The sequence below is a fragment of the Pelodiscus sinensis genome, chromosome 4 (assembly GCF_052426305.1).
Source record: "Pelodiscus sinensis isolate ZL-2025 chromosome 4, ASM5242630v1, whole genome shotgun sequence".
Lineage (NCBI taxonomy): Eukaryota > Metazoa > Chordata > Testudines > Trionychidae > Pelodiscus > Pelodiscus sinensis.
Window position 1 is genome coordinate 49,836,290 of NC_143055.1, and position 13,189 is coordinate 49,849,478.

The window sequence follows — 13,189 nt, forward strand, 5'->3', positions numbered from 1 at the left end:
GTTTTTCCTACAATTATTGTTCTTTTTGATTGACATGCACAATCCAGAGGAAACCAACAGCGTATTGGACTCAAACTATGTATTATTTGAATAGAGACTACTAAGCTTTTCTTCATAGAGGGCCAGATCATGTAGCTGCTTAATTTGAGGAACTGCTGTTTACTTCAATTGAAGATCTATGCACAGAGATGGCCGTTGTGCACGGGATAGGTTTGTTCATTATTTATTCAAGTTCCAAATTTATCAGAAATCCTCATAACAATATTTAGAGACATTCTTAATAAAGTAATGCTCTCAATGGAGATGTAGTCTTAGAAATACTGTATGTTTTCCCCAATTCTTATTTTATGTCATTAGAGAAAATCAATTTGAAAACTACCTGGCTATGTCTATACTGCAGGCTTTTTGCGCAAGAACAGCTGTTCTTGTGCAAAAACTTGTGGAGCGTCTATACTGTATGTGTGTTCTTGTGCAAGTAAATTAACAGTAAAGCTTCAGAAGAGAGGGCTTCTTGCACAAGAGTTATTCCTGTCCCCATGAGGAATAAGCCCTCTTGCACAAGAGGTCTTGCAAGAGCTCTTGTTCAAGAAGGCAGTGTGGATGGGCAACAGGGGTTTCTTGCACAAGAAACCCCTGTGGCTAAAATGGCCATCAGAGCTTTCTTGCGCAAGAGAGCGTCCACACTGCCATGGACACTCTTGTGCAAAAGCACATCTCTTGCACAAAAGCACATGGCAGTCTGAACACGCTCTTGCGCAAGACCTTTTGCGCAAAACAGTTCTTGCGCAAGAAGCCTGCAGTGTAGATGTAGCCCCTGATATTCGGGGATCTAGCATTTAGTTCAGGCAAACACTCCATTGCAGAGTGGATTCAACTCTGTAGTGTTGTGAGGGAGTGAGAGGAAGGCCTGGCAGTGCAGGGGCTAAACAAGGCTTTTTTGCCCAATTAGCCCCGCCCTGTTTTACCTGCAGCCAGTGCCAGGCCTGGAGGAAGGACAAAAGGAGGGAACCTGACTCAGTTCGGGCTGACCAGCGAAGTGGCAGGAGCTGGTTCTGCCGTCCGCAGGACCTGAGCCAGAGCTGTCTGCTGAGTCAGCTGCAGGAGAACACAAGCCTTCAACTCCCCTCTCCCCCCACTCAGGTGCAAAGGGGGAGAACCAGAGGGTAACCCCCACTGAGGAGGGGAAAACTGGATTCTTGGGGCCACACCCCAAACTGAAGGAGCAGACTTTGATAAGAAGCCAAAAGTCCTACACCCCGGGCCCCCTGCTAACATGAGGACCTAACCACTTGGGAACCCCGCTGCCCAGGAGACCCAGTTACAAGCGTACATTTAGTTTCCGTGTCTTGAGGAAACACTTAAACCTGTAAAAGCATAACATAAATTAACAGACGGAACTTAATGTTGTGCAGGATCTTAAAAACTAACCATATACTTTTTTCAGAAATGTTATAAATATGGACATCACAGACTGTAAGATCTTGACAGCATTCTGTGTAAATAACCATACAATAAAATTATAATCATGTCTATATATAAAAATATATCCTGCAGGATGACAGTATGATGTCATTCTGTGTCCTGCCGCCCCTCCCTCTGCTGTGCAGACTCCCACCCCCAACCCCTCCTGAGGAGCCAGGGGAGCCACTAGCTGTGTGGCCTCTCCCCTCACCTATGGAGCTGCTGGATCCACATCCCCCTCTCTGTTTGGGGGGGACTATGAAGCCTCCTCCCTTCTGCCTCCACTCTGCTGGGGGGGTGGGAGCTGCACAACCATCCCTCTATCCCCTCCCAGGTGCTTGGCTTCTGCGGGGAGGAGAAAGCCTGGAGGCTCTGTGCCAGATCCAGCTTGCATGGAAATGCACGCTCTGTGGGGAGGTGAGCTGCCAGGATGCTCTGGTTGTCCTGGAGGTGGGTGGGGAGAGGATGCTACAAAATTTGGCTGTGACATTAAGTGGACCCTTGTGAGAGCTCTCTGGCCAGTCCATCCCCACATTGAGACTCTTGGGCTGTGTCTACATTGGCAAGATTTTGCGCAAAAGCCTCCAGTTAGTACCAGTTCTGGCAGGATTTTCAGAAGGGTATAATTTGTCTAGTGGGAAATTGGAGTGTGACCACCAAATTATTTCATCCAGGCAATCACACAGCCATGACATGATAACAACATGTGGAAACTATTGACCACTTCTTGCTTTCAACTGGCAGTCTAAAGGTGAAGGCTCTCTAACTTCTAACAAGTCTCTAGAGCCATCCAGTCTCTACAAACTAAGAACTTGATAGCAATAACCTTTGATTAAAGGTATAATCACAGTGGGCTCAGCTGTGAGTCCTGTTGCATGGCCATGCAGGGGAATAAGGGTGATTACTGCAAATCTCTAGACAGGTTAATAAGTTTGCTGAAGTACTGCCCCTTGGGTGAAATTACATAGACTGGTTCTAAGTTAGTACAGAAAGCCCAGCCACTACAGAACAGAAAATTATATAAAGTGGGCAGCCTACTACAGAAGAGCTTTGACCTTCACTTGATGCAAGAACTCACACAACTCTATATCCATGAGGGCACAATCCTTTTGGAAAGGTGTGAAGGACTTTGAAACCTACCAGGTTTTCCATGTGGAAGATGGGTGATATCAAATAGGGCAAGCATGCATCGAAACTGCATATTGTTTTCACAATATGGCTGCTCTGTAATGTTTTTATCCTAAATAAATATACTGTGCTTTGTGAGTGCTGGCTAATCACTCATCAGCCTGCCATAGCCCTTAGGAGATAACAATGCTGACGCAACCTGCTAAAGTGATCACAATGAAGAAGAGAAGGAATTGCACCCTAAATCTCAAATCTGCAGGGAGGACACATGTTCCCTCCCAGAGAAAGGTGGTGGCCAGGGACCTAAGTAGGGGTACTCTCTATGAGGCCAGGAAAAGATCAGAGGTGTAGTTACTCTGAAACTGTGAAAGCATGCATAAATGTTTGTAGGAGCAAGGCCATAGAGAGCCCACGACTGTCTATACATAAGCACATCAAAACGCAATCAGAAAAAGTTTTGAATTTAGGCAGAAGAAACATTAATACAACGTGAGTTGGTAGATACTGATACAGATACAGTCCCTCTCAGAAGTGTCCTCATTTTTGAAAGTCAAATATGGTAACCAGAGTGTGAGGGGCCTGGAAAATGATAAGTAGCTTCATGTAGTGGAGAAGAAGGAGCTAGTGTAGGCATTTGAAGACTGGGATGACCCAATCAGGACAATGGGCAAAAAAAGATAATAGCAGATGTTTTCTGTTAATGTGAGGGTACCCTTTCAGCATCAGGGAGGCTGGAGACGAGAAGGCTATAGACCATAATCAGGAAATGATGCTCCCCATCCATTCAAGCCTGCACAGACTTTTCCTGCTTTTGCTAACCTTTCAGGCTCTACTTTCCAGGCTGAGTGACAATGAGCCTTGGAAGGTGCCAATCTATATTTAATGAGCCTTCTTGTGAACATTCAGACCAGCATGGGGGCAATGGCTTATACCTGTAAAAACTGAGTCATGCATGGACAGGTGACTTGCCCATGTGACTTCAAACACCATCTTGCTGCAGTAAGAAAAATGGGTTTCCCTCACATAGCAAAGGATATGAAAAGGCCTTGGAAACTCTTTAATTTTGTCTTCAGTTTTGCTTCTTACCTCTGAAGGATCTTTGCTACAAATTGAAGCACTAAACTAAGAACTGAATGACCCACCCAAGCTGCAGATGTACTCCACAGACTTGACTTAAACCAGCAATGTATTCCATCCCTGCTACAAGCCTGAACCAAGACCTTTTGCAATTGAATTGCTGTATGTATTTAACAATTTTAACTCTTGCCTTTTCTTTCTTTTTATAAATAATCCTTTACATTTTATTTACTAAAGATTTGGCACAGCATGATTTTTGGATAAGATTCTACATTATAAATTGACCTGGGAATGTGGCTTTCAGAATGGAAGAACCTTTTATTTGATGCGACTGCTGCTGGTGGTGATACAGCGGAACTGGACTGTCTGAGGTAATTGCTTATATGACTTTTTGTTAGACAGCATGGCAAAACAGAAGTTCTCTTTTTGATTGGGTTGGTGTGTCTTATAATAGAGAAAACCCAGTCTTGGGCTGTTTCTAAGAGCTCACCCTGAATTGGAACTGTTCAGAGTGCTGGGGGGAGGGGGGGGCACACGACACTTACACCTACATACAATATGAGTGAATTTGGCCCTGAATTATCTTGTGTGAATTGCTTAGCTACTTTGTTTTATACAATACTGTGATGGGATGTCTGCCCCACACTGACCCTTTAAGGCTGAAACCCAGCCCTGATATTACCAATTAGGGCCCAGCTGGGGGCTGAATAAATAAGGGCTCCAGGAGGGAGGAAAAGAGAGACTCTTGCTGGGGAATAGGAAGGACCTTTCTGCCATGGAAGCTGGGGGCTTTCTGAGACACAGCAGTGCTGGAAAAAGGCAGGCAGAGCTGGGGAGCCCTGACCTGACCTCACTTCCAGGCTGTAGGGCCTGAAACAAGGCCTGAGAGTACCAGGGCTGCAGGGAGGCAGCCAAGGCAGCAGAAGGCAGCAGGCCCTCATCTCCATGCCAATGATGGATGGCCATTGCAGGCTGCAGTTTACCCCTCTGGCAGGGGCTTGATGAACACTGGCAGAGTGTCACTGAGGCAAGGTGGGAAAGAGAGTTCCCTGGGAGGGCAGGACCCCAGAGCACAGAGACTGATGAACACCTCTGACCAAGAAGAAGGTGATCAGAGAGGGTGTGCGTCCCCTACTGGATGAAGGAGGTAACCTAGTGACAGATGATATGGGAAAACCTGAAGTACTCAATGCTTTCTTTGCCTCTGTCTTCACGGACAAGGTGGGCTCCAGGACTAATGCGCTAAGTGACACAAGATGGGATGAAGATGGACAGACTTTGGTGGGTAAAGAACAGGTTAGGAACTATTTAGAAAAGCTAAACGTACACAAATCCATGGGTCCGGACTTAATGCATCCGAGGGTTCTGAGGGAGTTGGCAAATGTCATTGAGGAGCCTTTGGCCATTATCTTTGAAAAGTCATGGAGACTGGGAGAAATCCCGGATGATTGGAAAAAGGCAAATGTAGTGCCCATCTTCAAAAAAGGGAAGAAGGACGATCCAGGGAACTATAGGCTGGTCAGTCTTACCTCGGTTCCTGGAAAAATCATGGAAGGGATCCTTAAGGAATCCATTTTGAGTCACTTGGAAGAGAGGAAAGTGATTAGGAATAGTCAGCATGGATTCACAAAGGGAAAGTCGTGCCTGACCAATCTGATTATCTTCTATGATGAGGTAACTGACTCTGTGGATGTGGGAAAGTCAGTGGATGTGATATACCTCGATTTTAGCAAGGCTTTTGATACAATCTCCCACAATATTCTTGCCAGCAAGTTAAGGGAATGTGGATTGGATAAATGGACAGTAAGATGGATAGAAAGATGGCTAGAAGGCCGGGCCCAGCGGGTAGTGATCAACGGCTCAATGTCAGGATGGCGGTCTGTTTCTAGCGGAGTACCCCAAAGTTCGGTTCTAGGACCGATTTTGTTCAGTATCTTTATTAATGACCTGGATGAGGGGATGGATTGCACCCTCAGCAAGTTTGCAGATGACGCTAAGCTAGGGGGAGAGGTAGATACGCTTGAGGACAGAGATAGGGTCCAGAGTGACTTAGACAAATTGGAGGATTGGGCCACAAGAAATCTGATGAGATTCAACAAGGACAAGTGCAGAGTCCTGCACTGAGGACGGAAGAATCCCAAGCATTGTTACAAGCTGGGGACCAACCACTTAAGTAGTAGTTCTGCAGAAAAGGACCTGGGGGTTACAGTGGATGAGAAGCTGGATATGAGTAAACAGTGTGCCCTTGTAGCCAAGAAGGCTAATGGCATATTAGGTTGCATTAAGAGGAGCATTGCCAGCAGATCCAGAGATGTCATTATTCCCCTTTATTCGGCTCTGATGAGGCCACATGTGGAGTATTGTGTCCAGTTCTGCCACCCTCCCCCACTACAAAAAGGATATGGGCGCATTGGAGAGGGTCCAGCGGAGGCAACCAAAATGATTAGGGGGCTGGAGCATATGACCTATGAGGAGAGGCTGAGGGAGTTGGGTCTGTTTAGTCTGCAGAAGCGAAGAGTGAGGGGGGATTTGATAGCAGCCTTCAACTTCCTGAAGGGAGGTTCCAAAGAGGATGGAGAAAGGCTGTTCTCAGTAGTGACAGATGGCAGAACAAGGAGCAATGGTCTCAAGTTGTGGTGGGAGAGGTCCAGGTTGGATATTAGGAAAAACTATTTCACTAGGAGGGTTGTGAAGCACTGGAATGGGTTACCTAGGGAAGCAAACATCCCTAGAGGTGTTTAAGTCTCAGCTGGACAAAGCCCTGGCTGGGTTGATTTAGTTGGGATTGGTCCTGCCTAGAGCAGGGGGCTGGACTTGATGACCTTCTGAGATCTCTTCCAGCTCTATGGTTCTATGATTCTATGACCCCCAGAAAGGGGCTGAGAGACACTGGAATTAGCACTGGGTGGGGAGCAGGAGCAGGACCTGGGGCAGAGGGGGCATTGTTTCAGCCCTCCTCCTGGGGTTCAGGATGAATCATGGGGGAGGGGGACAGTTTCACAGCCAATATCCCCCAATCCCTCATATCCTTCTTCACCAGTTTCCCTTGGTTTGGATTCTAGTTGCTGCCCTGATGAGATAGCTTCATTCTGCCTGGTTTTCATTCTGTTCATTTTCAGTTGTTCTCAGCCAAAAAAAAAAAGTTCCTGTTGGCAAGGTCAGTCATGTGATTTGAACAGGTACTGCTAGGTGATGTAACTGTATGTCTGTTCCACTAAACAACTGAAGGGCTGCATACAAAAAACTGTTTACTTCAGACACTTCACAATCCATTAAACCACCTGGGCTATGTCTACACTGCAGGCTTTTTGCACAAGAACAGCTGTTCTTGCACAAAAACTTGCGGAGCGTCTACACTGCACGTGCGTTCTTGTGTAAGTAAACTTACAGTAAAGCATTGGAACAGAGGGCTTCTTGTGAAAGAGTTATTCCTCTCCCTACAAGGAATAAGCCCTCTTGCACAAGAGCTCTAAAATTGCCATCAGAGCTTTCTTGTGCAAGAGAGCGTCCTCATTGCCAAGGATGCTCTTGAGCAAAAGCACATGGCAGTGTGGACACACTCTTGCACAAGAACTCTTGCTCAAAACAGTTCTTGCACAAAAAGCCTGCAGTGTAGACATAGCCCTGGAGTATACTCACTCAAGCAAAGCAAGCAAGTAAAAGATATTTAAAAATCAACAGTGCTGTTGAAGGAAATATTTTTTTTAAATTAACAGGTGATTTCATATTCAAAACAGTCCATAAACAGCCTGCATTAAGGAGCGTGTTACATCTCGAATAAAGTCCATCTACAGACCCAATTTTACTCTATTGAATTTAGTGCAAGCTTTGCTATAGTCTTAAATGGAAGCAGGATCAGGGCGCTTGTTTAAAATACTTGCAAGAAACCAAGAAAAACAAGCCAAAATAACCAACTTAGGGCATTATTTTATTTACATGTTAACAAACAGAAAAAAGCCTGTTGTCCTGTGTTACAACCTTGATATCAAACCAACATGCACATCACACCTCTGAGAATTTTATAGCTTTGTAACACATGTAAACAACTAGAGTGGACAGACACAAAACATTGTTACATCAGAATTCCATCTCTAATTGATACTCCCTGGAGACACTTCCCTGGGGTATCTGCAATTGAGGTACCTTGTTGCTACCTGCCCTTAGCATGTGTGTGTCTGCCATATGTCAGTTTCCCAACCCCACCATCTACTGCCAAAACAACACTCCCCTTTAGGCCTCACACAGACCTTCTGTTACTCGATAGGTTAGCAACATCCATCTACATGTTCTCAAGCTCTCCATGCTTCTCCCTGGCCTGTCCACTCTCTGGAAAGCCACAGTACCTACTGACTCTCTGCTTCCAAAAGAACAGGACAAGCCAGCTTACCTTTCCCGTGTCAGATCCCTGCTCCATGTAACTTACAGCAATTATTTGTTTCGCTATAAACAAATTATTCAACAAAGCACAGACTGATAGCAAGTAGAAACATTGGCAACAAATAGATATATAAAAAATCATAACATATTCTGGAGCTGGAACTTTATTAAACAAGTTACTTTCATCTCTAATAGAGTATTGCTCACCTAGGATCCTTACTGCATTTTACAGCTAGGTTGGCTGTGACTCTTCTTTCATGATGCATGCACGTTGTTAGCTAGTTTCCTAAGTGAAACATTCAATGTGTTTCTTTGTACCCATATAAATCAGACCAATCTTTATTCATAAACAGGACCGCGTCCCCTCTGTTTTTTCGACATGTGGATTTTCTCTCCTGTAGATTTTGAGATTACTCAATTTGCACCAGGCTTAGTGTGCAAATAGGCATACTGCAAGCAGTGTACAATATACAAATGAGCAGACAGGGCAGGAGTGTCAGTTACCACTTGTTTGAAAAGCGCATCTCTGTGATACGTCTCCTCCTGGTGACCTTTCGGAATTCCAAGACGCTAAAGCTACATCTACACTGCAGGCTTTTTGTGCAAGAACTGTTTTGTGCAAGAGTTCTTGCGCAAAAGATTCTTGCCATGTGCTTTTGCACAAAAGCGTCCATGGCAGCGTGGACACTCTCTTGCGCAAGAAAGCTCTGATGGCCTGTTGCCCATCCACACTGTCTTCTTGCACAAGAGGAGAGGAATAACTTTTGTGAAAGAAGCCCTCTGTTCTGGCGCTTTACTGAAATTTACTTGCGCAAGACACGCGTGCAGTGTAGATGTTCCGCAAGCCTGCAGTGTAGACATAGCCTAAGAGCATAATTTTCAAAATAGCTATAGAACTCCTTAAATATTATCCATGTATGGATTTTGTGGTGATTAGGACAACAAGTGGGCTACTTGCTCTCAGGAGAGACCTCACATGCCCCCCTTCAGTGAGACATTATGCTGATATTTAACCCAGGGAAACCCTATGCACCCCCGTGCCCTTTGACAGTTGGCATCCAGAGGTCCCTTGCTTACACTGTTCTCCTGATAATACCTAGCTCTTATCAGTAAGTCCCAAAATGCTTTAATGAGAAGGCACAGAGAGGAAAAGTGAGTTTCCGATGGCCATCTAGCAAAAAGCCAGAAACAGAATCTGTGTGTCCTGAGTCCCAGTGCCATGCTTTATTGAGTAGGCATGTTGCGTACGCTCTATAAATGATATACCCGTGCATGAGGTCTCACTATACCTGCTTTTAAATGGATCATGTGTTGCCCAATATTTAGATTGTGTATTAATTACACTGATTAAGAATCCCCAGTTAATTCCTTTTGAGGGTTGGCAGATTCTTGTCACAAGATCAGGCTTTGTTTTATTTAAATTGCTATTTAGCTGGGAACCCCAATGTGCACGACTGCAATACATACACTATAGGAGCTCATTTATTTGCAAATATGATCTGTTAATACATTTAGCCAAGTCACAAACACCCAAGTTAGTAAGACAGAGATACCACAGAATGTACATCTACACATCCTTATACTCCTAGGCTGCGTCTAGACCAGCAAGATTTGCGCAAAATCTTGCCGCCTGTCTAGACTGGCAGCAAATATTTGGGCAAGAACACTGACTTTGTACTGTACAAAATCAGTGGTTCTTGTGCAAACACTCCGATGCTCCCGCTCAGGGATAAGTATTCTTGCGCAAGGGGGCCAGTGTAGACAGCCAAGTTGATTTCTTGCGCAAGAAAGGCCGATGGCTAAAATGGCCATTGGAGCTTTCTTGCGCAAGAGAGCGTCTACACTGGCACGGATGCTTTTGCACAAAAGCACATCTCTTGCGCAAAGGCACATGCCAGTATAAACGCTTTCTTGCGCAAATACTTTTAACAGAAAAACTTTTCCATTAAAAGTATTTGTGCAAAATCATGTCAGTCTAGACACAGCCCTACAATCCCTTGGAGAACAAGCTGAAGTGTTAGCCATCACCTTCCCCATTGTCACTGGTGTCCATCATTCTGGCACCTCCCAAGGACTACATCTTCTTCTCCTACTGCCCTTGTGCTGGGATGCCGCTTTTATCATATGTTATGCTAACACCATTATGTTTGATGCATATTTAGTAGGAAATTTTTTCCCTTTTCCTTAATTGTATTTTCTCAACTTACTAAAATTGGAGTGTCTTTTTTCTTATAAGCTAGACTATCCATGATCTCAACTTATTATCTTATACAGCAATATTTTACCATGGCCCTTTTATAATTAGGTACCACATTTGTTATTGCTGTCTTAATTAGTTATTTTGGTTCTTTCCAAGTTGTGGTTAATTAAGTTTTAAAGGGGTATGAACTTAAGAAAGCCCCTAAGCAAAGCTACTTTAACACAACTTCCATGTTAAAGGTTGCACCTTTAACTTTATGATCCTTATGTTTTAGCTCATCATAGGGATGTTAAATATCAGTTAATTGAATCGTCTGTTAACCTCAAGAATTCTGTTCTATAGTCCCCAGGGGTGGGGCCAGCAGCCAGTGTGCTCCAGCCCCACTCCCGAGGAGCCCCCCACCACTCCGTGCTGCTGCCTCTATATCAGAGACAGCAGCTTGGGATGCCAGGCAGAAGCTGGTCTGTGAGGGGAGCCAGTTTTAAACCAGCTTCCCTCACGGACTAACTGCCTGTGGCCCTGTGCTGTTGCCTCTGATACAGAAGCAGCAGTGCAAATGGCAGCAGGCCCTGTTGAGGGGAGCGGAAGGGGGGGCTGAGCTCCCAGACCTGGTGTGAGCCAGAACTGAGCCAGGCTACCTGCCCACCTGGCTCCTAATACACTTTAAATGCAGAGCCACAGTGGGGATAGGTCTCAGACCCGGTGTGAGCCAGAACTGAGCCGGGCTGCTGGCCAGCCTTCTGAAAAACTTACTGGCAGACCATGCTGCACCCCAGAAACAGCCAGCAGCAGATTCCCAGCCAATGGGAGTGCAGAGCTAGTGCTCAGGGCAGGGGCAGTGTGTGGAGCCCTGTGTGTTCTCCCTTCTAACTAGGACCCCGACCTGTTGCTGGCTGCTTCTGGAGTGCAGTGCAGTCTGCGATGACAGGACAGGCAGGTAGCCTGCCTTAGCTCCCCCACTGATCACCCTGAAGCAACGAGTGCCTGACATTCCATAACTCAATACTGGATAGTGACCCATAGTTTGAAAACCACTGCTCTAATATAAACCTGTAAATCTATTAATAAAACAAATAATCAAGCCCATAATAAGAAACTTAAAAGATATACAGATATAGGCAAGTAAGCAGGCTGGCCTGTAGGCTACAAATGACTACATAGTAGTACCTGAATACTGCTTATTCTATTTAGAAATTAGACAACAAGAATGTGATTATGTATCAAAAATATAAAAATAACTAATTATAGTTACTTTTCTTTTTAAAAGAGGAAAGCTCCAGAGCTAAATTTAACAGTTTCATCTCTGCTACTTTCTTGGCTTTGGCCACTCTAGATCATTCCCAAATAAATAATTCCCTTTTGTGAAAAGTATAATTATGAAATAAACAAGACAATTATGAAACAGAAGTAAAGCAAGATCAGTCTTTGAAGTAGCAGTAAAGAGTCTCATGAGGGAAATTATCTTTTGTTTTGTATCTCCATTAATATTTCATCTTGATTATAAAAACTAACCCTTCCACACCCTTGAAATATTTAATTCTGAAAAGTATTTTTCTCTTTGATATACTGAATTTTATAAATAACCCCTAAAATATCAATGCCCCCAGAAACTAGTTTTTTACAGTATACTTTGGTACATTTCCACTGTAAATATTCTTAGCTTGTCTTTATAGCATAATACATATTAATTATAATGCTCCCCACTTCAGATTTGACTAGAGATTTCCAACATTTTAAACTCATTTGCCTCATGCCCCACGTAGGTGCATGGTTTTGATAGGAGGGACAGCATGTACATACCATTTTATAACCTTCAGTCAACAATACTCTTGTCCTATCACCTTTCTCTGTAGACAAACAGTGCCTTAACTCTCAAGGCCAGCTAAGAAAAAAAGTTTGAGTATGGTAATTTCCATTGGTTAGTATTCTCTAAAGGAAACCATAATAGCAGAGTCATTTTGGTCTACAATATGGCACATGCACTATTGGAGAAGATAAATCAATTCCTAGGAGAATACTAGTAAGCTGTATGGTGTGTGAACACAAACCATATTTGAGAGAAAAACCTAATGAAGTTGTAGTGATGGCAGGTCACTGCACTCCTTAAATACAGGAATTTTATAAAGTACTTCTCAGTTCTTTATCAGGGCTGACAATTTGTTCTTTGAAGGACTGCAAGTACCTTTCTAGAGAGCCCGCTTTTAACTCCTGATAGTCCCCTTTTGGAATACATAGGAAGCACTGCCTAGTGGTTAGAGTATAGGTCTGAGTTGGGGTGAGAGACCAGAGTTCCAGGTCCTGCTTCAGACTAGCTGAGTTGCTATGGATAATTCACTTACCGTTTTTAACATTATTACATGTACTAGAGCAACCACCTGCAAGAATCCTTCAGCTAGAACGGTTACACTATTAATTTGACAGCTGTGATTGGCCTACAGCTGTTAATTTATTTTACATTGTGTGATCATCTACGCCCTGATATCCAATTAAGTGGAATGATTAAATAATTAGAGTAAGTAAGACTGTTAATGAAGGGAATCCAGTTCAGTCTCATGTCTTATCACTCAGGCAAAACCAGCAAACAAACCTTTTGGAGGGCGGGTGTCAGCCAACAGTCAGGGCAGTGAGTCCCTTATGACTGGCTGAAGTTCTTTTAAATTGTGCTTGGTTCTGTTACAGCAACTGAAGGAGTCAGGTTAAAGCTTAAACAGTTACTATTTTATTGTTACAGGGTAAACTTAGTTGTTAAATGCTACTGCTGTGTTACAGATAACACAGCCAATACAAAGGACAGGACAGAAATTAGACTAATAAGTCACTTACAGGTACCATGAAACCCTTTTGGTTCTCTGAGCTCTTATTAAATGCATGCAAAATAGACATCTAGCAGGTATATATTCTCACCCCTGCGTTCCAGACTTGGCGTGGCCAGCGCCTTTCTCTCAA